The sequence below is a fragment of the Lissotriton helveticus genome, chromosome 9, assembly GCF_964261635.1.
Source record: "Lissotriton helveticus chromosome 9, aLisHel1.1, whole genome shotgun sequence".
Classification (NCBI taxonomy): Eukaryota; Metazoa; Chordata; class Amphibia; order Caudata; family Salamandridae; genus Lissotriton; species Lissotriton helveticus.
The window spans coordinates 113550013-113574234 of NC_136070.1; positions in this window are offsets into that span (position 1 = coordinate 113550013).

The window sequence follows — 24222 nt, forward strand, 5'->3', positions numbered from 1 at the left end:
CGGTCCTCGGATGCTTGATTCCGGTCTGGGAAAGATATGGCTGTTGTAGTTCGGACTGGACTGTTCCCATGGGGCAACAGGGTCAGAGCTGATTTGCATAAAGCCATTATCTGACCCAGGGTGGTGTGGAGTGCAAAAAAACGATGGAATTGGGCCCAGATCTTTTGACTGGGGGAGTGTGTGACATTGATCCACATTCAGTCCATCACTTGTTGTTTTTTGCAATTGCCGCCCTAAGTGCGCTGGGGATGCCCAGACGTGGGTCCCAGGCACTCCACACCACTTGGAGTCAAGCTAGCCGGGCTGAAGAGAGGTGTTACCTCGAAACCGGTCCGGTCCTCGGATGCTTGATTCCGGTCTGGGAAAGATATGGCTGTTGTAGTTCGGACTGGACTGTTCCCATGGGGCAACAGGGTCAGAGCTGATTTGCATAAAGCCATTATCTGACCCAGGGTGGTGTGGAGTGCAAAAAAACGATGGAATTGGGCCCAGATCTTTTGACTGGGGGAGTGTGTGACATTGATCCACATTCAGTCCATCACTTGTTGTTTTTTGCAATTGCCGCCCTAAGTGCGCTGGGGATGCCCAGACGTGGGTCCCAGGCACTCCACACCCCTTGGAGTCAAGCTAGCCGGGCTGAAGAGAGGTGTTACCTCGAAACCGGTCCGGTCCTCGGATGCTTGATTCCGGTCTGGGAAAGATATGGCTGTTGTAGTTCGGACTGGACTGTTCCCATGGGGCAACAGGGTCAGAGCTGATTTGCATAAAGCCATTATCTGACCCAGGGTGGTGTGGAGTGCAAAAAAACGATGGAATTGGGCCCAGATCTTTTGACTGGGGGAGTGTGTGACATTGATCCACATTCAGTCCATCACTTGTTGTTTTTTGCAATTGCCGCCCTAAGTGCGCTGGGGATGCCCAGACGTGGGTCCCAGGCACTCCACACCACTTGGAGTCAAGCTAGCCGGGCTGAAGAGAGGTGTTACCTCGAAACCGGTCCGGTCCTCGGATGCTTGATTCCGGTCTGGGAAAGATATGGCTGTTGTAGTTCGGACTGGACTGTTCCCATGGGGCAACAGGGTCAGAGCTGATTTGCATAAAGCCATTATCTGACCCAGGGTGGTGTGGAGTGCAAAAAAACGATGGAATTGGGCCCAGATCTTTTGACTGGGGGAGTGTGTGACATTGATCCACATTCAGTCCATCACTTGTTGTTTTTTGCAATTGCCGCCCTAAGTGCGCTGGGGATGCCCAGACGTGGGTCCCAGGCACTCCACACCACTTGGAGTCAAGCTAGCCGGGCTGAAGAGAGGTGTTACCTCGAAACCGGTCCGGTCCTCGGATGCTTGATTCCGGTCTGGGAAAGATATGGCTGTTGTAGTTCGGACTGGACTGTTCCCATGGGGCAACAGGGTCAGAGCTGATTTGCATAAAGCCATTATCTGACCCAGGGTGGTGTGGAGTGCAAAAAAACGATGGAATTGGGCCCAGATCTTTTGACTGGGGGAGTGTGTGACATTGATCCACATTCAGTCCATCACTTGTTGTTTTTTGCAATTGCCGCCCTAAGTGCGCTGGGGATGCCCAGACGTGGGTCCCAGGCACTCCACACCACTTGGAGTCAAGCTAGCCGGGCTGAAGAGAGGTGTTACCTCGAAACCGGTCCGGTCCTCGGATGCTTGATTCCGGTCTGGGAAAGATATGGCTGTTGTAGTTCGGACTGGACTGTTCCCATGGGGCAACAGGGTCAGAGCTGATTTGCATAAAGCCATTATCTGACCCAGGGTGGTGTGGAGTGCAAAAAAACGATGGAATTGGGCCCAGATCTTTTGACTGGGGGAGTGTGTGACATTGATCCACATTCAGTCCATCACTTGTTGTTTTTTGCAATTGCCGCCCTAAGTGCGCTGGGGATGCCCAGACGTGGGTCCCAGGCACTCCACACCACTTGGAGTCAAGCTAGCCGGGCTGAAGAGAGGTGTTACCTCGAAACCGGTCCGGTCCTCGGATGCTTGATTCCGGTCTGGGAAAGATATGGCTGTTGTAGTTCGGACTGGACTGTTCCCATGGGGCAACAGGGTCAGAGCTGATTTGCATAAAGCCATTATCTGACCCAGGGTGGTGTGGAGTGCAAAAAAACGATGGAATTGGGCCCAGATCTTTTGACTGGGGGAGTGTGTGACATTGATCCACATTCAGTCCATCACTTGTTGTTTTTTGCAATTGCCGCCCTAAGTGCGCTGGGGATGCCCAGACGTGGGTCCCAGGCACTCCACACCACTTGGAGTCAAGCTAGCCGGGCTGAAGAGAGGTGTTACCTCGAAACCGGTCCGGTCCTCGGATGCTTGATTCCGGTCTGGGAAAGATATGGCTGTTGTAGTTCGGACTGGACTGTTCCCATGGGGCAACAGGGTCAGAGCTGATTTGCATAAAGCCATTATCTGACCCAGGGTGGTGTGGAGTGCAAAAAAACGATGGAATTGGGCCCAGATCTTTTGACTGGGGGAGTGTGTGACATTGATCCACATTCAGTCCATCACTTGTTGTTTTTTGCAATTGCCGCCCTAAGTGCGCTGGGGATGCCCAGACGTGGGTCCCAGGCACTCCACACCACTTGGAGTCAAGCTAGCCGGGCTGAAGAGAGGTGTTACCTCGAAACCGGTCCGGTCCTCGGATGCTTGATTCCGGTCTGGGAAAGATATGGCTGTTGTAGTTCGGACTGGACTGTTCCCATGGGGCAACAGGGTCAGAGCTGATTTGCATAAAGCCATTATCTGACCCAGGGTGGTGTGGAGTGCAAAAAAACGATGGAATTGGGCCCAGATCTTTTGACTGGGGGAGTGTGTGACATTGATCCACATTCAGTCCATCACTTGTTGTTTTTTGCAATTGCCGCCCTAAGTGCGCTGGGGATGCCCAGACGTGGGTCCCAGGCACTCCACACCACTTGGAGTCAAGCTAGCCGGGCTGAAGAGAGGTGTTACCTCGAAACCGGTCCGGTCCTCGGATGCTTGATTCCGGTCTGGGAAAGATATGGCTGTTGTAGTTCGGACTGGACTGTTCCCATGGGGCAACAGGGTCAGAGCTGATTTGCATAAAGCCATTATCTGACCCAGGGTGGTGTGGAGTGCAAAAAAACGATGGAATTGGGCCCAGATCTTTTGACTGGGGGAGTGTGTGACATTGATCCACATTCAGTCCATCACTTGTTGTTTTTTGCAATTCCCATCTGTAATACAGCGTGGGCGCAATGGCTAAGGTATCCCTCATTTGCAGGGGACGTGCCCCCATGCAGATGAGGGAACCCCCCTGTAGATATCTCTGGCACTTTATGTGGGCCTGCGATATCCGTATGACAGAAGGGGCCACACAAGTGTCTGCGGCCCCTTCTGTAATACCAAAGTGCCCCGGGGGCACACAACAATGGTGTAAATGCCCATTGCGCCCCCTGGGCACTTTGAGTAATATGACTACAGGTAGTCACCCTATGTGTGACTGTAGTACGACAGAGAGCAGGTAAGGAAGTAGTTAAGGCTGCAGACACAGAAATCACCATTTACAGCCACCCTGGCAATGTGCTGCGGCTGCTGCCATCCCTTCATGGTAGATGTCCCAGATGTAGCCTCCTCAAGGGCATGACAGAGTGGCACTAGGCTTCTCTTCACACTTGCTCCCTGGCTGAGTGGGCAGTACAGTCGCATGGACAGGGACTGGATAACTCCCAGTCGGATCTGACTGTGTATTAATGCAAGACTTGGAACACAAGTTTCATGTCAAGTCAGACTTGGTCCTGTTTCAAACTGCATCTCATCCCAGAACAATATTTTGATCAATGCACTGCTTTTTCATCATAAAATAACATACATATTTGTAGAGGACAACATGTTCCACCAAGGAGTTTTTATTGATGATGCTGTAAATAGGTCTCTATTTTACCTAACTCTATAGTACTCATTTATGAACCATGGAAGGATGAATGCGGACCTTCTATGGTTTGAAGCCGTGACAATGAGGTCACACAATGATTCCTGGAGTAGATGCACTAAATCACTGCACCACCAGATATGGCACCAACGCAGAGATTTTCGAATTGTTCAAATGAATGGAGTGGTCCCATCGACCTTAGCTTGAGCTCTGAGTTACATTAGCAGGGCCCTCAGGTTTGCCAGGGTTATGATCAGGTAAGAGTATTTTCTTTAAATCACTCCACCCAGGTGCATTCTAAAAATGTTCAGGCCTCTGACTAAATCACAAAAACTGTTTCTTGGTATGGGGATGTCTACAGTAATGTGACTCAAATAGTAACCACGGTGGTGCATGGAGAAGGGTTAAGGAAAAGTTGGAGGAGCTGGACATCATTTTGTTTAGGTTGTTGTCGAGTGACTGGCATCGAAAAACAAACGTGGAGAGATCATGGAGTATAAAAGTGAGAGGCCAGGAACAAGCATCTTGAGTCTCTTAAATACATCAAAAAGAGAAGTGAGACAAGTGAGAACATAAAGGTGGATGCTGTGAAACGTGTGAGGGATTTTAAGAACAAGCAACATTAGGGGCTTCAGGTCGATCGTTGGAAAGGGTTATGCCAGAGTGAAAATTGAAACATAGTTTAAATCCCCGTGAATCCAATCTATACAGGGCTGCTGGCTTGTCGGCTCTATTCAAGGAGTCACCCTCAGCATTTCCCATTTCCCAGCTCTCCCTTATGATTTCCTAGGTTACGCTCTACAACTTTTACCCAATCTCTTGTTTCACCTCGTCTCCCCCTTCCTGTTTCCTCAAATCTAATATCTGTAGACATTCCAACCTCCCCGATCGCCTCTCTCCATCATCTGTTCGCTTGTACTCCGCTCATTTTAGAGTCTGGTCTCATCCTATGATTCATTGGGTTCTTACCCTTATGCTTTCAGCTAAGACTGGAGTTGACTTGATATTTGTGCTATCATGCATTGCCTTACAGAATGGGTACTCACATACATTTCCCGAGGGCCACAACGTACTGTCTGTGGCTTCCCGAGGGCCGCATCGATGCCAGCAGGGGAGAGTCGAGTGCTGGAAATTGGCTGTAGGGGTACGCAAAGCAGATGCATGATAAAGATAAGTTGTCTAGAAAACATTCTTTGCTTGTTTACCTTTAGTTTAGTTAACCTGCAAATGAAGTATGCCAATTTCACAGCTCAGTGCTGCTGTTCACCAGGGGGCCGCAAATAAAGGTCAGGAGGGCCGCATGTGGCCCCCGGGCGTACTTTGAGTATCCCTGCCTTACATGGTCCCTTTTGGCTGTGCTGACATAAGCCCCCTTTGTTGTCCTGTTGTACAGTGCACCAGCTGCTCCCCAGTAAGCTGCGCTCTTGAAAAACTGCAAAATCAGATAATTTGTTTAATGATTTGGATAAATAAATAAATCCTAATCTCAGGTTCAAAACATTCAGTCCCTTTTCATTATACTCAGCCTTTTTACTAAACTGTGCCAACATCTTCTCTGCAGTCCCACATGTAGGTTTAGCATCTCTTTTCATAGATTAATTTAAGTCCACTGGTTTGATAGAGTGAAAGTGAAAAAATCTCTTTATTGTATAGTTAATTAAAACCAAGACAATATTCCAATGCATGCAATTTGACAAGTTCCTGTTGGTGGACAAATGATGCATAAGAACACAGGAAGAGAGGTGGTAATTCAGATCTATTCAGGCAGCGGTGGCTCCTTCGCCCTGGGGAGAAGCGTCACTGCCCCTTCCAGCAGTGAAAAATAAAATAAAAATAAAACGATAATAAACCTTGGTTTATTATCGCTTTATGTTGTGTCCCGGGGTCTTGGGGTGGGGCCGGGGGAATAACAGGCACCCATGGGGAGTGGTATGTACTCTTATCAATGTGCATGACTGTTTGACCGGCTGTCTCAGGCCGGCCAAACAGTCATGCGCACTTTGCATGATCTCCACCAAGGCTGCATTACAGCCTTGGTGGAGAACATGCATAGGCCCCCAATCCCTGGCTGAGTGCCGAACCACGGCGCTCAGACCATTCACAATGCTGCATTGCAGCATTGTGATTGACTATGGGGATCCTGGGTGCTTCCCGAGAGAGCAGAGGGACAACGAGAGACGTGGCGATAAGGTACATTTTTTTTTATTTTGCTACCCTCTCACCTCACAGCCCTGCCCCCCCTCGACCCCCCATCCAGGAAAGGGGGTGCCGCTCGGCCCCCACGCACACATGGCTGGGCCCGGCCCCCCCTCCTCTCCGGATTGGCTATGGGTCCCATCGTTGACCCGGAAGCGGGTGAGTGCTTCCGGGTCAAGGGGTGGGACCAGGAGGCTAGAAAAGGCCCGGGGCGCGGGAAGCGGCCTCTTGCACCCGCGCTCCACGGGCCCGCTCCTCGCCCCTGCTGCAGGTGCCGCTAAATTTAAGCGTTGTCCTTATACTGGATGTACGGGTGGCATCGACCATTGATGCTCCTGGAAGCCTGGGCTCTGCAGGATCTATTTCAGTCCTTACTGTGAATGACTGACTGTATTGTGCGGTTCACAATCATTCCAGGGAATTACAAGCAGCGCTGATTGGGAAATCTGTGAATGTTCAATGATGCCGCTGGCGAAAGCCCAAAAAATGAAAGGTTTCTTCTTGTGGGCTTGTGGGTTACCTCAATTTTGGGGAACATCCTTTTCAACGCGGATGTTACCCCGCAGTGCTTTTACGACGCGTCCTTTACAACGCAAGTCGTAACCACGACTTGCGCTGGAGGGCGCTAAAGGATAAAGAATAGTATATTTACTATTCCAACACCTTCCCTACTATCCACGGGGACTGGTGTTAGAATAGTAAATTATACTATTCACTATCCGCGCCAAACAACGCAAGTCGTTGTAACGACTTGCGTTTTTAAAGATGCGTTGTAAAGGCACGCGTTGAAACGGTACGCGTTGTACCGTCATACATCCCTCAATTTTATGTTTCCACCGTGAGTTATTCAGTGGTATTAGATTACCAGATGTAGCTGGCTATCTCTTTATGGGGAAACAGTAGGGCGTAAAAGATTCTGTACCATGTTTATTATGGGGAGTTCGAATCACAAAGCTCAGCGAGGTACCTGGGGTGAGCAAATCTAGTGTGATGCTGATGCTGAGAGGGCTCTATACGGCAGCTGCTTTCCACCTAAACTTGAAAACTACCTAGAGTCACCTGCTTTTGTTTTATTGCATGTTTATGCAGCACTATATTTCTGAACGGGTTTTTTGAGAACTACCCAGGGTTCCTTGCTTCCTTATGGAATAGTTTACGCACTTTATTTCTGAACAGTTTTGTTTAGATTTTAACGGGGTGCTCCCTTGGGTAAGGACAGAGCTATACCTCTCTGAGGACTTTAATGAGAAGGGAATACATACCCGGGGTTGCTTTTGATCAGGTCAGGTTGGTTTGGATGGTAGTTTACCAAAAGCCAAAGTTACGACTGGACCGGAAGAGGGCTTAGGGCCAAGGTTACAGCTTGGCACGTATAGCAATGTGCTAATCCTATGCGTAAGAACGCTGCTGCAATTACAGTTGGAAGTGTTCATGGGAATACATCTGGCGCTAATCTTAGCTAAGACTTAGCATGTGAGGGCAATGTAATACAGGCACGTATACTGCAGTTATCGTTATGAAGCCCAAAAACACTAATTGTTTGTGTTTGTCTTTTCCAATTTATGTATGGCTGGGTCCATGGCGGATTTCTGGGAAGTGATGCACACCGCAACAACTGCAATGGGTGGACAGCCAAAGAGACGCGTACGCCGGGCACAGGAATGGCAAGCAGCAATGTCAAGTGTGATGGGCGATCGACCAAGGACTCAGGAGGTGCCAACACTGGGTTGACTGTTTATGTGTCTATTAACCTTAGATTTGGCGGGCGGCAGTGATGTAGCAGGATGTTGCTGCACATAATGACGATTCAGAAAAGGGGGTGGTGATGAACAGAGTGTCTGAATTAAGCAGACCACTCTTACCCAGTCCAAAGATCAGGGCTTGATCCATCACCGTTATTTAGCTCACTGCCCCATCCCAGCTCAGAACCTGGCTATATGCAAATTAGTCTGTCCCTGGCCCAGTGCATCATGGGAACAGGGCAGACCAAACTACCAAGCCAATTCTTCACCAGAAAGGAGACAAGCTACCGGGGACCGGTTTCTGGCATTTCAGCCTCGTGGGACAGGAACAGACTAATTTGCATATAGCCAAGTTCTGAGCTGGGATGGTGCAGTGAGCTAAAAAACGGTGATGGATCAAGCCCTGATCTTTGGACTGGGTAAGAGTGGTCTGCTTAATTCAGGCACTCTGTTCATCACCACCCCCTTTTCTGAATTACATAATGACGGTATTAGCCTTATCAGGAAACAACATTACGACCGTGACGGCGCCTGTGCTCGCAGGGCCACTGTGGTCGTCCTAGTATATTCATGGGTCACCGATTGGGGGTGCCAGCGGTAGTGATGGGCCAGTGCACAGGGATGTGCCTGGTCAGCCTCGCCTCGGAAGCGGGACCCTGCATTTATGGGGGACCGAGCTCCCAGTTGCCATTTTGTGGACGCAGCGCGGAGGACCGAGCTCCCAGTTGCCATTTCGTAGACACAGCGGGTTGGGGGACTTACATGCTGAGGAAGTAGACATACAATGAGCATTTCCCAGAGCGTAGTGGCCAGGTTTGAGGAGTTAATAGACTTCATGATATGTCAGTGGGGGATTTTGGGTGCCTGTGGTTCCCCGTGTAGCCTTTTCAGTGGCTCTGACAGTGGGTGGCAGCGTCATGAGCGCCCTGTCTTATCGAGAGCAGCGTATCGCCATCAATCAAGCCCATCTGGTAGCATTATGGTGGCACGTACAATTTCTGTGGATCAGATCAGATCAGACCTCTAGATTAATTAGCACTCACTTTGTTGGGGGGGGCGAAAGAACAGGTACACTGGGACGCCTGGGTAGAAGGGTGGTCAACATGTCCGTACTCTGGGTACACCCTGGTGCAGACACTCCAGATCTACCGAAGGTGGGAAGCGGGTCTGTGAAGTTAGGGTGTTGAATCACGCGGTAATGAGTCAACAGCAATAAGCATGAAGCTGTTTCAAACCCTTCAACTGCTGAGTATCCCACATGGGTGCTTCTGGGGAGATAAGTTCTACTTTCGGGATGGCGTCCAATTGACTGGGGCGGGGCAGGCCTATTAGTATGGAAGATACTGGCAGGGTTGGAAGGTTTCGCTGAGGTAGGTATGACCTTTCGTTGTAGGCAGGTTGGGGGGTCCAGATAGTCGGTCAACTATGCTGGCCTGTGGCGGTAAGGTCATAATCGGTGAGCAGCAATTTAAGATCCTTGGGGGGGCGGCACCATTCACGAATGGGGTCGCCCAGGGGGAGGGGCCATTGGTCTCCCAGAACTTCAGGGGCAGGATATCCGCTTGCTTGGAAGGGTGCGGGGGAGGGAGTGCACGCTTTCCTCAGGCCGGTAGCCACCCGGCACATACACTATGACGTCATCAAATGGCGCGAGTGTAAGGGCCCTCCTGTTATGGTTAAATGGAGTTCACGGTGCGTACGAGGGTAACCAGGAGAGGTACGTACTCTCCCGGTAACCGTGCCCTTGTTGCGCATGCGCACTCGGACGTGAGTGCGCAGCTGGAAAGGATCTGACACCGGTTAGCGACCTTGCCGTAGGCCTCAGAATTTTTGAATGCAAAATTGATAAATAGGATGTTAGATTTGGTTAGGAACACGCTGTATTAGACATTTGTTAAGGTTAGCCCTTCATACCTGTCTACCTTGCTGTAAATCTAATGTCAGAATTTTGCATTTAATAATCACGTAAATGTTTATTTTACAAATTTTTATTTGTTTTCATATTTTAATAAATACGGCTAGGGGGTCGCAGACCCCCTGCCTTCCAAAGAAATCCCTCGTCTGGCTAAATTATTACGGGGATGTTATGTGGTGTTGGCATGCTGGGGGGGTGGTGGTCGGTAGTCCCAGACCATGAGGAAAGGGGGGCTGCTCGGCCCCCACGCACACATCGCTGGGCCCGGCCCCCCCTCCTCTCCGGATTGGCTATGGGTCCCACCGTTGACCCGTAAGCGGGTGAGTGCTTCCGGGTCAAGGGGTGGGACCAGGAGGCTAGAAAAGGCCCGGGGGCTCGGGAAGCGGCCTCTTGCACCCGCGCTCCACGGGCCCGCTCCTCGCCCCTGCTGCAGGGGCCGCTAAATTTTTCCCACCCACCATCCCTATTAGTAGAATTTCGGTGTGGGCTTGGTAGCTAGCATCGGTGATGGTAGTATACGCTGTTGATATGTGGGTAATTTTCTTCCTTAAGCCTCTTTTCCCCTTTTACAGGCAATATTAGTGGAATGTGCTCAATTGTTATGTGGATGTGCAATTACTTGTTTTCTCCTTAGGCCCTTTTCCATTTTACAGGCAATATTAGTGGAATGTGCTCAATTGTTATGTGGATGTGCAAGTACTTGTTTTCTCCTTAGGCCCTTTTCCATTTTACAGGCAATATTAGTGGAATGTGCTCAATTGTTATGTGGATGTGCAATTACTTGTTTTCTCCTTAGGCCTTTTTTCCCTTCGCAGGTCTCTTAAATGTTGTATTTATTATACTGGTCAGGCGGTAAGGTCATAATCGGTGAGCAGCAATTTAAGATCCTTTGGGGGGCGGCACCATTCACGAATGGGGTCGCCCAGGGGGAGGGGCCATTGGTCTCTCCCAGAACTTCAGGGGCAGGATATCCGCTTGCTTGGAAGGGTGCGGGGGAGGGAGTGCACGCTTTCCTCAGGCCGGTAGCCACCCCGCACATACACTATGATGTCATCAAATGGTGCGAGTGTAAGGGCCCTCCTGTTATGGTTAAATGGAGTTCACGGTGCGTACGAGGGTAACCAGGAGAGGTACGTACTCTCGCGGTAACCGGGCCCTTGTTGCGCATGCGCACTCGGACGTGAGTGCGCAGCTGGAAAGGATCTGACACCGGTTAGCGACCTTGCCGTAGGCCTCAGAATTTTTGTATGCAAAATTGATACATAGGATGTTAGATTTGGTTAGGAACACGCTGTATTAGACATTTGTTAAGGCTAGCCCTTCATACCTGTCTACCTTGCTGTAAATCTAATGTCAGAATTTTGCATTTAATAATCACGTAAATGTTTATTTTACCAATTTTTATTTGTTTTCATATTTTAATAAATACGGCCGGGGGGTCGCAGACCCCCTGCCTTCCAAAGAAATCCCTCGCCTGGCTAAATTATTACGGGGATGTTATGGGGTGTTGGCATGCTGGGGGGGGGTGGTCGGTAGTCCCAGACCATGTGATCTGTGCTGGCCGCCACTGTATTCAGGGATCATTCCACATAAAGGCCATTTTAGGCAGCTGCATTACTGCACTGCTCCAAGAGGCACCAGATTGTGATAAGCATTGGCTATGTTGCTAAGGGAGGGGGAACACCCAAACCGCAAACTGACATTTTGTCTGAGGCTTTGAAAATCTTTTCACCGGAGTCCATTAATTGATAACTCGGGGTTTCCACTGAGTCTCTGAACAGAAAATGTGCCCTGTGGTGTGCTCTGGAAGAATGCTACCATGAGGGGGATTGATGGTTAAGAAAAAGCAAGCCAGGAGGAGGGAAGATCTGGCGTCACACGTTTCCAGCCTGAGCCGGTCTGTTCTAGAACCAGTGGTGTGGAGAAACTTTCTCCTTCAAAACCCCTGCCAAACCTGTGCACCAACCAGAATCCATATCTGGCACTTTTGATAGCAGTCAAATAATATATATTCTTTCAATAGACGTTTTCCGCTACATTATTCTAAAATTATAAGCAAAGGCAATTTAAGTTAAGAAAGAAGAATGTGCTGCTTTAGAAACCTTCTGGCTAGACCATTGGAAACTGGAATAAACAAGTTAGGAATGATGTGAACATGAAAGGAGGCCAATAACCCACCCCTACTTCAATGACTGGAAGCAGCGCTGCTGTTTTTGGTTAGCGCTGTTTCTGGGTCATGTAATCTGTTTCACGATAGTCATAGGTATGTCTCTGTTTCTTTTCACATTATATTATTTGTCGGAAACACGTCCAGTCCAATAAATAAGTGAACAAAAGGAAATTTGTTTACATTTTGCTTTCTAAATTTGTAAACTATTTACTAGTGACGAGAGAAAGAGGGAGGTAGGAAAATGTAAAAAAATATATTATGTTTACGTTTTCTAAAATCATATCGTATGAGATCCTGTAATCCAATATAAAGCCCTCGCTCTAATTTCCTTATTACAGGTAACCTCTGACGCCTATAATGAAGAAATGACGTAGCTGCTGAACTGAATTAGCATTGCAGTTGATGTCACAATGCCTCTTGCAAGAGCCTGCAGCAAGGGTAAAACACAGGTCAAGGAGCTTGCTGCAGAATCCAGCAGCAAGGGTGAAATACAGGTCACTGAGCATAATTGCAGCTCCAATTTAAACAAGGAAACCAGCACTGACTTTTCTTTCTTCTGCAATGTTTTTTTTAAATGAAAAGAGTTCAGCAGAAAGGAGATATTTATGGCAACATTTAGTTTTTCCACTCTATTGGTCATTACAGGAAAGATAGAACCCCTTCATTTTGCAGCCCAGCATTTTATAAAATGATGTTCATGAAACTGATCCTAATATCTTTTGGAAAAAACTACCAACTACTTTTTGGAGTGTTAAATTTCGCAGTAAAGGTTCTGCTTTTTTTTTTTTACTCATGTCTGCAATGAATATGAAAGAGCAATAATCCACGTATTTAAGCAGTTTGTTGGAAGAGTGATGGTAGAACCATACATTATAAAGAATAAAATAACCTTTGCCATAAATTAAAAGGATATCGCAAATCACCTTGAAGTTCATAATGTTACAGATAAAATAGGCTTCAGGGATGTGGCCTTCAGCTTTGTTCCTCTAGTTCAGTATTACTCAAAGTACACCCTGGGGGCCGCATGCAGCCCTCCTGGCTTTTACATGCAGCCCCTTTGGTCAATAGCAGCCCTGGACTGCAGTTGACTCAACATGGAACTAACATTATAAAGATGTTAAATTAGTAGACAAACGTATTTAAAGGTTGTTTAAAGTTAAGGAAAAAGAAAGGAAGTAACTAGGGTGTCCTGCACGGCTTAACTATGGAAACACCTTCATTTTTACAGTCATCATGCAGCTTAGGTGTGAAAGTATAATAAAGTCTCTTCAAAATTCAAAAAGTGTATTTTATTAGCATGCAGAACTGTTTCATCTAAGTACCTCAGATTATATCAGTACATTGTAGAGTATTTTTTAAAAGAGATTGTTTTCAAACATGAATTTAGAAACATTCATTCTTCCACTCCGCCCCCAACCCTGACAGCAATGCCATTAGTGAACAAAGAGGTAAATCAATTGTTATGTGTACTCTTTGGGTGGCCTGTGTTTCTATTATACATGAACTACATGGTAGTTTATTAAATCAAACACAGGAGAAATGTTTGTACACCACATATAATGAAGTCATATATTTCATGGTTCTCTTCTATGTGATCACGAAGTAAAAGAAGAGAACGTAAAATGAAACTATTGCCTAGGATCACACAATTTGGTTCAGTGGAGAAGTTGGATTAATCCCAGGTTTTGTGGTTTCACGTTGTGCAGTTCAGCTACCACATATATATGCTTTGATTCCCCTACACCCACCTTACTGCCAACCCCCCGCACATAATCCCGACCGCCACCCTGCTGGCATCAGTGTAGCCAGCAGCCACATCGCAGACCAAATATTTTAGCCCTTCTTAGAACCTCATTACAAGTGGCTGATGTCCTGCAGTTATACCACACGCAGTAATATCTTACCTTCGTTGCAGTAAAACAGATTTACTTGAAATTGAATTCCACAAGCTACTAGGGAATGCATATGAATGCCGAAATCAGTTCTGCAGCACTGCTATCTGCTAATGAATCAATAATTCCAACCATTTTCCTTGGACCAAGTTTTCCAGGTTTCACCTGTAGGATTTGTCCATGGGCCCGATCCGATCTTGCTGGATGGGGTACTCTGTCACAAACATGACAGATATCCCATCCGCCAAATTACAATTCCATTATATCCTATGTAACTTGTAATACGATGGATAGGATATCCATCACTTGTGTGAAAGTATCCCATCTGGCTGGATCATAATAAGGCACTTTTTCTTATTACAGAAATGCAGTAATATCACAGGACCTATATCAGCATTTTGGCTGGAAATCTGTGTTTCTGTCTAAACTGTATCATGCATTACTCGTTTTAAGGGATTAGAAGTTGACGTTTGGAGAACAATCACAAGGTGGTCATTCATTTGGATTCAGATGGTAATAAGATTTTCCAGCCAAATTTGGATTACGAACCCTTAAAACAATGAGAGGGTAGGAGTGACTTAATGGGCATTCTGCTGTAGGCAAAGTTTTGGGGTGAAGATACAACTGACAATGGCTAGTGCCATGTGGGATTCATCACAGAAGCACTGATTCCCACATATTGTTCCCCATTAAGACCTGGAAATGCGTAATGACCTGGTACACTTACAAGAATACCACATGTTAGCAGTAATAGCGTACCTCTTATTACAATGTTCTTTGCACTGTACCACTTGTGCTTGACTCATTGGTGCTTTATTGGTTGCAAGGGACAGCAGTATTGGCACAATAATGTTCCAATTCTAAGCTGTCCTTTGATCCAATGTATGGATGAGAACTCCCATGTTTGCCTGAAATGCCATCACGAGTTTCACAGTATTTCCAAACACAAATCCAATAGTAAGAAGTGGCTGGAAACTGGCTTTGAAAGAAATATCACACAGAAAACTGTGCAGTAACACACCTTTCAAAATGTTATTCTGAGAGTGCCCACCAGATGCATGGCTACATCATCCAGAATCACTAATACATTAGGGAACTTGTCTCCACCCATGCTGTCCGACACTGTTCATCCCTTTGTGTACCTTAGATCCACTTGCTTCCTGCTTTCCCCATTCCTACACAAGAAGTGGTGCCCAGTGTCTTGGTTGTGGATCTGGGAGAACAGTTCTTCAGGGTCCTAGTGTCCCAGCGGCATGACACTTATTGCTCAAATAAATGTGTCAAGCAATACGCACCCGCCTCAGCTAAGGTACTGCATAAATGATTTTGTACAGCCCTCTAGCCTCACCCACCAAATAAGCTACAGCCTATGTGTTTGGGAATAATACCTCAAACTAAAGATATTGCAGTACATTTCGATGCTCCTAGTGGATTGTGCACTATACAAATTATCAATAAAGACAATGAATCTGCCTCACACACTGCGTGCAAAAAAAAATGTACCTCTTATACACAACACCCACCAGCATTCCCATCATCTCCTAATGTCTCTGGTGAGATTCTTGGACATGTACTTGGGAAATACCAAGGGTCGTGCTTGCATGACCATGTGCACTCTGATCCCCAATAACATCACAGGTTTGACCCCTTGTCCACTCTTATTCATTATACAACCTCCTATTTGCTACTTTAGGATGGAAGTAGAAACGAGAGAAAGTAAACCAAGTCTTTTACTCTCAGTTTTGTTGTTGTTATTGTTTCTTCTGCCAATGTATTCGCCCCTGACACATTTCATGTCAAAAGCAGTACAAAGGGCTAGCCAGAGGTGGCAGCCGTCACCCCTGGCTACTTCTAAATTGGGTCCACATAGATCTTGATTACTGCAGAAACTGAATGTATATATGGAAGAAGTTAAACGAGATAACACAGATTGACAACAACCTTAAGTCACCGATATCAAGAATAGCTCCAGACGAAGAGAATATGAAGTGTTAGCCAAGCATGGTATAAAGGCAGAATTACATCAGTGCAGCAACAATTGTAAAGAAACTGACAGTGTTGTGAGGAAACACTAAATGTGACCCTGCAGGCTCGTGTGTAAGAAGGGTAGACATGGGACTATTTCAAAGAAGGGGCTTCCATGGAATGGCTTGGTAGATTATGCATTTATGTGGCTGCCATAGGATTTGGACGTTTCAACCATCTGTCTGTGCATAGCAGTGCTCTTCCTCATGCTCAACTCACCCTGTACTGAAACCCTCCACTTCCTGGCCTCCTCCAGACTCCCTCTGGCTACCCATCTCATCCCTTCCGGCTGAAACACTCCTGGTCTGCTTACCAGTTTTGTTGAGCTATTTGACACATCATAGACACCTGGCATCAAGAAAACTTTACAGTGAACTTTTTAAAACGTGTGGTGTGGGGAGGGGGGGTGGTTATGAGACGAAGCGACAAAAAACAGCATCTGAAAGAGAGGAAGGATGAGAACACATAACTGGGTCAACATATTATAAACTTAATATGCAGCATTACAGATATTTACAGTCGGAGGCATAGATACAATTATGTGCCTGCAATCACATATTTTTTGGGTCCAACACTAAGGCTGGGATTTGAACCTAGATCTTTTGATGTGAACATTAACAATGTATACACTTGATCACAAAGCCTTCCGTACATTGGGTCAATTGAAAGGCCACAACATCGCTACTGGCCCACCAAGCCATTTGTGCATTGGGTCACTTTAAAGTGCACAGCACAGCCAATAGCCCACAAACCCTTCTGTCCATTGGGTCCCTTGCAAATCCACAACACAGCCAGTGGGCCACAAGCCATCAGTGCACTGAATCACTTGAAAGTACACAACATAACAACTGGCCCAAAAAGGCATTAGTGCACTGAATTACTTGAATTTCCACAACATAGCCACTGGTCCATAAAGCCTTCTGTGCATCGGATCATCTCATTAGGTGGGTTGTTTTCTTTTGACCTTCGTTAATGGCCTTGGGGTGTGAGAATTTGCCAAGAGCTGTTCTGCAAACTTTGAGAAGGTCTACAGAAACTTTGAAACGTGTTTTACTTCCCCACATCTGCATGAAAAGTGTCACTTATGTATATGTTTATGTTTCCTGTATTCTTATTTAATATCGGAAAACGCTGTTGCATTACAAACAGTGAACATACAATCGCTGGTGTTTATCTCCAGTGACTTACCACATGCAAAAGCTGCCACTAAAAGTAGCCCTGCAGAGGATAATTCTGCAAAAACAAAAATTCAACTTGGCTGGGTTGCTTAGAGTGAAAAGGATCTTGATACATGGAGAAAAAGTTTGCATAGATGAAAGCAAAGGTCAACCATAAAGTGTGGCCAACTTCGTGCTGAATAAAATTAGAACGTTTGGCAAAGTTTGCTAAATTTCTCTGGCTAGAGAAGAACTTTTCTTAACTATATTCAAGAGTTCCATTTAGAACCTCTGACATGCTTTCAAACCTGTCTGCTAACAGCTTCAATTCTCTTCATGACCGAGCTTCAAAAATGCTAAAAATAAAATGTTACCCATTGCAAGCAGCAGAACAACCCTTCTGTGCCACCTTCAGGTGCCCCTGGCCCACCTCCTCGTCATGTTGGCTTCGTATTTTTTGTCATGTTGCATCCCTATCTTTATCCTTCTCTACTGTGACCATTTATTTTATTTTAAACATTTGTTAGGCCCAAAACGAATCACCCCAACAGGGATCTCTCTGCGCCACAAAGTCAGAGGCAAGAAGGGAGAAAAGCTGGTTAATGACTGAACAACCATGTTTTCAAACATAGGGCTAGCACGGATGTCATGTGGCAGCCTATTCCAGTGGGAGGGTGCCAGATAAGAAAAGGAGCACCCTCCCATTCTAATTTCATTAATCCTCCTTGGACACAACAATTCACGATAGCTTGACCTCAAATGCTGGCAAGGGATATATATAGGGTATCAGTTTTTTCCTACGGTAGGCCGGACCCTGCCCCTGTAGCATTTTAAATACCAAACACAGAAGCTTAAACAGTGAACGCTTCCTAATGGGCAGCCAATGAAGTAGGCGCAGAAGGGGTTCCGAAGACGAACAAGATGGCCGGTTAAGAGCAAGACGTGCAGCAGAGTTCTGCACAATCTGCAGTCTAGAAAGATGATCTTCCCTGATTCCTACTAGTAGAGAGTTGCCATAATCCAGCCGGCTCACTAGTAGGGCCTGAATGAGCGACTTTCTTGCAGAAAAGGGTTACCCAGGAAAAGATCTTTTTAAGCATATGCATCAGGCCAAAGCCAGTGCCCGAGATGCTGTTCACGTGTTGTTCCATAGAAAGTTTATCATCCACGATTCTACGCTTTTCACCCATTTTTTGGGAGTGTGGGGTTCACCAAGCCCGGGAGGCCACCAGTTGGAGGACCACAGCTCTTTTGCTTACCATTAAAAAAGTCTCTGATGGACTAGCACCATCAGGGATGTTGTTATTTGCTGGAAGGTTTAGCACTGTGTCTGCAGATGAGTTCACACAAAGGCAATGGGCAAGTTCAATGTGGGGCATCCTTAGCTTGTTTAATTTCTCCAGTCTTTTTCTGCTGAGTTGCTAACATGTACCTTGTAAACATAAGTATTGTTTACTGACCTGGCCACCTACCAGCGAGCTCAGTTCCACAAGTGCACCATATGCTGCACCCAAGGTCATTTGAGGGAGTCGCCTAGATGCGGGTGTGTTAGTATTGGAGAAGGAAAGCAACACTCTAGAGTAGACCAACATGCCCCTGAAAAGGCCCTTTGAGAATGACAGAAGCTCGTCTCTGCAAATTAAATTATCCTGAAACTAGTATGAGTTTCTAAAAGAGTGTGAAGCTAGACAGTATCACATCATGGGCCTCATTACATATGTTACACAAAGAACTGAACAATTTAGCACTGGTGAAGGAGCAATTTCAAAAAGAACAGATGATGGATGGAATGCTGAACAATGCAAACATTCACCCCAGTCAATAGATCTGGATTTGATCAATCATTATTTTGCCCACCACGCCACCCCAGTTTGGACCCAGTCATATCCAAATCAGTCTTGACCCTGCTCCTCATGGGAACAGTCCAGCCCGAACTGCCAAGCCAGGTCCTCCCTGGACTGGAAACAAGTATCCTAGGACCGGTTTCGGGTCATCACCCCTCATCAGCTAGGCTAGCTTGAATCTAGTGACGCAGTGAGCAAGGGACCCACATTTGGGCATAACCTTCCCACTTCGGGCGACACAGCAAAGCAATTTTACACCAGAATCTGCAGTGAACGATGAGGGCACAATCCAAATTGCACTGATGGAAGAAAGCAAGACCAGAATTTATACCAACTGAAAATAGGAATGTGCACGCTCCTTGAATGCAAAGGTGCCAAGACACTGTCCATCACCACCCCTTGTTGTAAATTATTTTGTCCACCCTAAGCGTGGAAGGGTATGCTCAGACATGAGTCCCTTGCTCACTGCACCATCAGGATTCAAGCAAGCCGGGCCGAAGAGGCTGAAATGCCAGAAACCGGTCCCCGGTAGCTTGTTTCCTTTCCAGTGTAAGAATTGGCTTTGTAGTTTGGTTTGCCCTGTTCCCATCATGCACTGGGACAGGAACAGACTAATTTGCATACAGCCAGGTTCTGAAACTGGGATGATGCAGTGAGCTAAAAAACGGTGTTGGATCTAGCCCTGATCTCTTGACTGGGTGAGAGTTTTCTGCTTAATTCAGAGACTCTGTCCATCACCACCCCTTGTTGTAAATTAAGACACTGGTGCACAGCATGCAATCCCGCCCCGAACTGGGTGAGGTGTGCCTCTAGCTTTATCCGAATATTATTATTTTCTATATTGCAGCACTTCACGGGCCTGTAATTTGACTGAATTTAATTAAATGGAAGCTAGGCAAGTGGAATGTTCTTCATCAAGCGAGCCCACACCACAGATCTGGGACCCTTTCCACAATAAGGCGGGTTGTTCCCGAGGCACTGAGTGGCAGCAGCTGGAAAGGAATGTCCTGCCCAGGGCTGATTGGGGGGCGGAAGCTTCGCTTGTGCACATTCAGGAAACATAAACTGGATCAAAGCTTGCGAATAAATCCCCCATAAACTATAGAAGTTTCTGAAAGAGGCAGAAAGTCAATAACCTGTCTAGGGTTTCAAAAGCAGGCCTTATTCATCGGCTTATGCCAGAGCAGCAGACCATGGCAAGGAGGGAGAGAGGGGTGCCAGAGACCTCACCGAGTCAGGAGGGAGGAGGCAGGGAGGGGGCAAACACAAAAGCAGATTAATGGAACGTGTGCCATGGTCAAGGTATTGGTTTTTAGAGTGGTAACCTGTAAAGGTCCTGTCTGCTCCAGCTCTCTCGCATTGCCCAGTACTGAGCCAAGGTTTGTGGGTGGGAGAGAGAGACTGGTCAAAAAACCTAACTGACAAAGGACATGTGTGGATACCCCCACAAGTTAGCAACAATTGGGCAGTAGTTCCAAAAATAAGAAAATATCACCCACAGATCAGTTCACATACTATTTACTTATTAGTCACCATTGTTCAAAAATAATAGAATATAAAAAGTAGAAAGATTTGTTATATAGAAATACATACAAAATATATAGACTACATCAATAATCATAAGACAGAAAGACAACCCACAGAAATAATATACAAGAGAAGTACACACTATATAGAAATCCAGCTAATTAGCAAATAAGTCAAAAACATACAGCATTGACATAATCATGTACAGCTACAAAGAAACAAAACATAATGCAAAACAATACACAATAGAAGAACAATACATACATCACATATAGAATGACAAGGGTGAAAAGCGCTGACACGCGTTTCGGAAAGTACCACTGCGTCAATATTCTTATTTTTGGAGCTACTGCCCAATTTTTGCTAACTTGTGGCGGCATCCACACATGTCCTTTGTTTGTATTTTCCCTGGTTTGGAGGTTTCCCTACAACGAGTTTCTCAGGGTCCCTCTTATGTTTAGATGCCAAAAAACCTAACTGAAATAAGAGGGATGAAAAGTGTGTCATGGTAAAACTATTGGATTTTTTGGGGCAAGTAAATATGTAATGAGTGTCTGGTGGTCAACCTGTCCTCGACATTGCCCAAGAGCGCACATCAATTATTATTATTATTTTTTTATTCACTGCCGGAACTATTCAAGTGCCGTCACACTGGAGGGGGTGAGGCTAAACGTGGTACATTCCTCAGCATTGGAGGCATGGCAGAGGAGGGTGGGGACCTTGACTGAAGCAGAAAGAAGTAACTTCATGTGGAGCTTGTCAGGAGCAGAGGATGACGCTCGTGGCCTTCTGGTCAGGCTTAAGGCCCCCTTTCTGCTTCTTTTGTAGTGATCGAGCGATTCTCTTGTTGTTAAAGTCTTTCCGGGCCTTGCATTCTCCCATTTAATACGATTTCCTCCCGAAAAGGACTCTGTTCGGTGTCGCTGAACCCTAGACAATGCAAACCGGAACAAGGGTAGGATATTTACATTTGCAGAGCTCTTCAAAGGCGGGAGCCAAAGGAACTAAGGGGCATATTACCAACAACTAGCGATAATTTTTGTCTCTAACTTGTTTAGAGACAAAAATTATCGCCGCACATCGGCGATTTTTATCGCAGATAAACCTTGCTATTAGCAAGGTTTATCGCAAATGCGATAAAAAACGTCCGCAATGCATGAATATCGCTGAAAAGTCAGCGATATTCATGCATTATCGAGCAAATGCTCTTAGCCATGTTATCCACCTCCCATTGGATAACATGGTGAAGAACTGCTCAGGGCAGGTGTTAGCTTTTGGAGATATTCGCGCTTAGCGCGAATAGCTCCAAAAGTTGGTAATAGGAGATAGCGATGTTAGCGACTGTTTCCAGTCGCTAACATCTTGGCACGCCCACTTTGCATGTAATTAGTGATAAATATCACTGACATGCAAAGCGGGGCCCAAGATGGTCGCTATCTCCTATTAGCTGTCACTAACTGGTGTTAGCGACAGCTTGGTAATAGGGAGATAATTTTATCTCCGCTTTCTTGGCTTTTAAAGCCAAAAAAGCGGAGATAAACCCCCTTGATAATATGCCCCTAAGATGGCGCGAGACAGGTGGAGGGAAAGAGAGAAAGCAGGACTTAGGTTCAGCTCTCATGCAGCCCATAGTGTTGTGTTATTTTTATTGCCCACCTACCAGAGAGATTACAGCCAAGGTGCTGCGCGGACCGCAGGGCGGCCCGGCTCCACAGGCTTGTCACAATGTGACTAAAGTTACCTCCGAAATAAAATTAAAAACTACCAAAACGTGACCCCCCGACCGTTCCGGCACCTTGACAGCTGAAAGGCCCCTCTCTCTCTCCCCCGCGTCCCTGCCCAGCCTGATGAGATGAGGGAAGTAATGAAACGGAACCCTTGATGAGGAAATGAAGCGCCATTAATTCTGACATCGCAATAATGAGCTTGACCCATCAACAGGAAAATATGTTCCTTAAGCCTTGACCCCTGTGAGCCAGGCAAAAGAGGTTAACCCTTTGTGCTCTTGAAGCAAACGGGATTTCCCGCTCTGCGTCCCTGGTGAAAGTGGTGTTGCACTTGTGTCAAACAAATGAACTATTTTTACCGTCCGTTATCAATGCATCATTCCACAAACGCAGAACAGTGTTTTAGAAACATGCACAACAGTTTTTATAACCTGCGCTGCAGACTTGAGGGCACAGCTCTTTTTGTGGTTTGTGTGTTGGTGTTGAGACCAGCCATGTCACTTGCCGGCGAAGGCTTTGCATTACTGTTTTATTGAAAAAAAGGCACAAATAAACTTGTTGAACTGTTTCTAAAGCAAAGAGCACATATCATGGTATGTACACTTATACCGGTTGTAGGGAAGTGCCCCTTGTTGTTCTGCATTCTGTCCATCAATTGTTCTTTTTGCATTGATACCCCTTTTTGACATAGTCACCCCCTCTTTTTGCCTGGTATGTGATTTCGACTGGAAGTGCACTGGGTCCCAGCTAACCAGGTTCCCAGTGCCAGATCTCTTTCCTAAAATTGTACAATTGTTTCCCCCAATCGGCAATACCTTTAGCAAACTCTGTAAGACCCTAGTAAATGGTACCCCTGGAACATAGGGCCTGGGGTACTAAAATGGGTCTCTAAGGGCTGCAGCACGAACAGCCTAAGGAACCCCTCATCAAACGCATGCATGACTGCCACTGCAGGCTGCATGTTTTGGTTCAGACAAAAGAGAAAATATGACATGACCCACATCCCTGTGTGCGATGTCTGTAAAATACTGCAAGTACTCAGCCCTACAGCAGCCTTAAGTCAGGGTGCCTTATACTACATGTGAGGACATATCTGCATTAGCAGCTATACACGCCCATGTACTGGTCAGTTCTATTACTGCCAGTGAACAGGGAAGCCATTTTAAAAGCATGTGCTTGACACTGGTGGAAACGAGTTCCCCAGCTACATGATGACTTCACTGAAAATAGGGATGTTTGGTATCAAAGATCTTGTACTAATGAACCCACACTGATGCCAGTGTCGGATTCATTAATACATGCACACATAGGGCCCCTCATAGGTGCCCACTGAATACCTACAAACCTCTGGTGTGTCGACTGACTGGTTTCTGCCAGCCCACCACCAGAGATGAGTTTCTGACCCCCAAGGGTGAGGGCCTTTGCTCTCAGGAGGTCCGAAACAAACCTTGCTCGGGAAGAGGGTGCTCACACGTCTCCCATAGGATGACCTGCTGATTAGCGTTCCAAGGAAAGGGAATTTCAAAGAAGCTACCACCTTTGAAATGTGAGTCTGGATTTCCTCTCAGGAGAGGAAGCCGACCACCTTTGTCCAAATCCCGTTGGCACCTGGACAGGCAGGAAAATGGGCTAGTGGTAGGTATGCCAACCCCAGGGTAGTACCACCCCTAAGGTGGCCTGATCTGAAGTGGACACGACTTTTCAAAGTTGGCCATCTTGGTGATGGCAAAAGTAGGAACTCTGATGCAGGGTTATGCCTACTTCCCAAAGGAAGTGGTCATATAGGGGGTGTAGTGACCCCAGGGGTAGGTAGCCCATTGGCTACTTCCCTGCACTCCCCTAAAGCCCCTAAATTCAATATTTTAGGGGGCCCCTGGCACCAGAAAATCAGATTCTGCCGACCTGAAAAAAGAAAACAGACGTGAAGAGTCACAAAGAGCAAGAACAGACGATCCAGCAACTAACTTGGCACCAACCCTGCCGGTCTGCCTGCTGACTTTCACAATTGCACCGAAAGCCAATGGCATAGCAAAGGGGGGTGGGTTGGGCATGGTCCAGCCAGGTGACATTAGTTTTGGAGCAGCTCCCCCATGCTCTTAACTG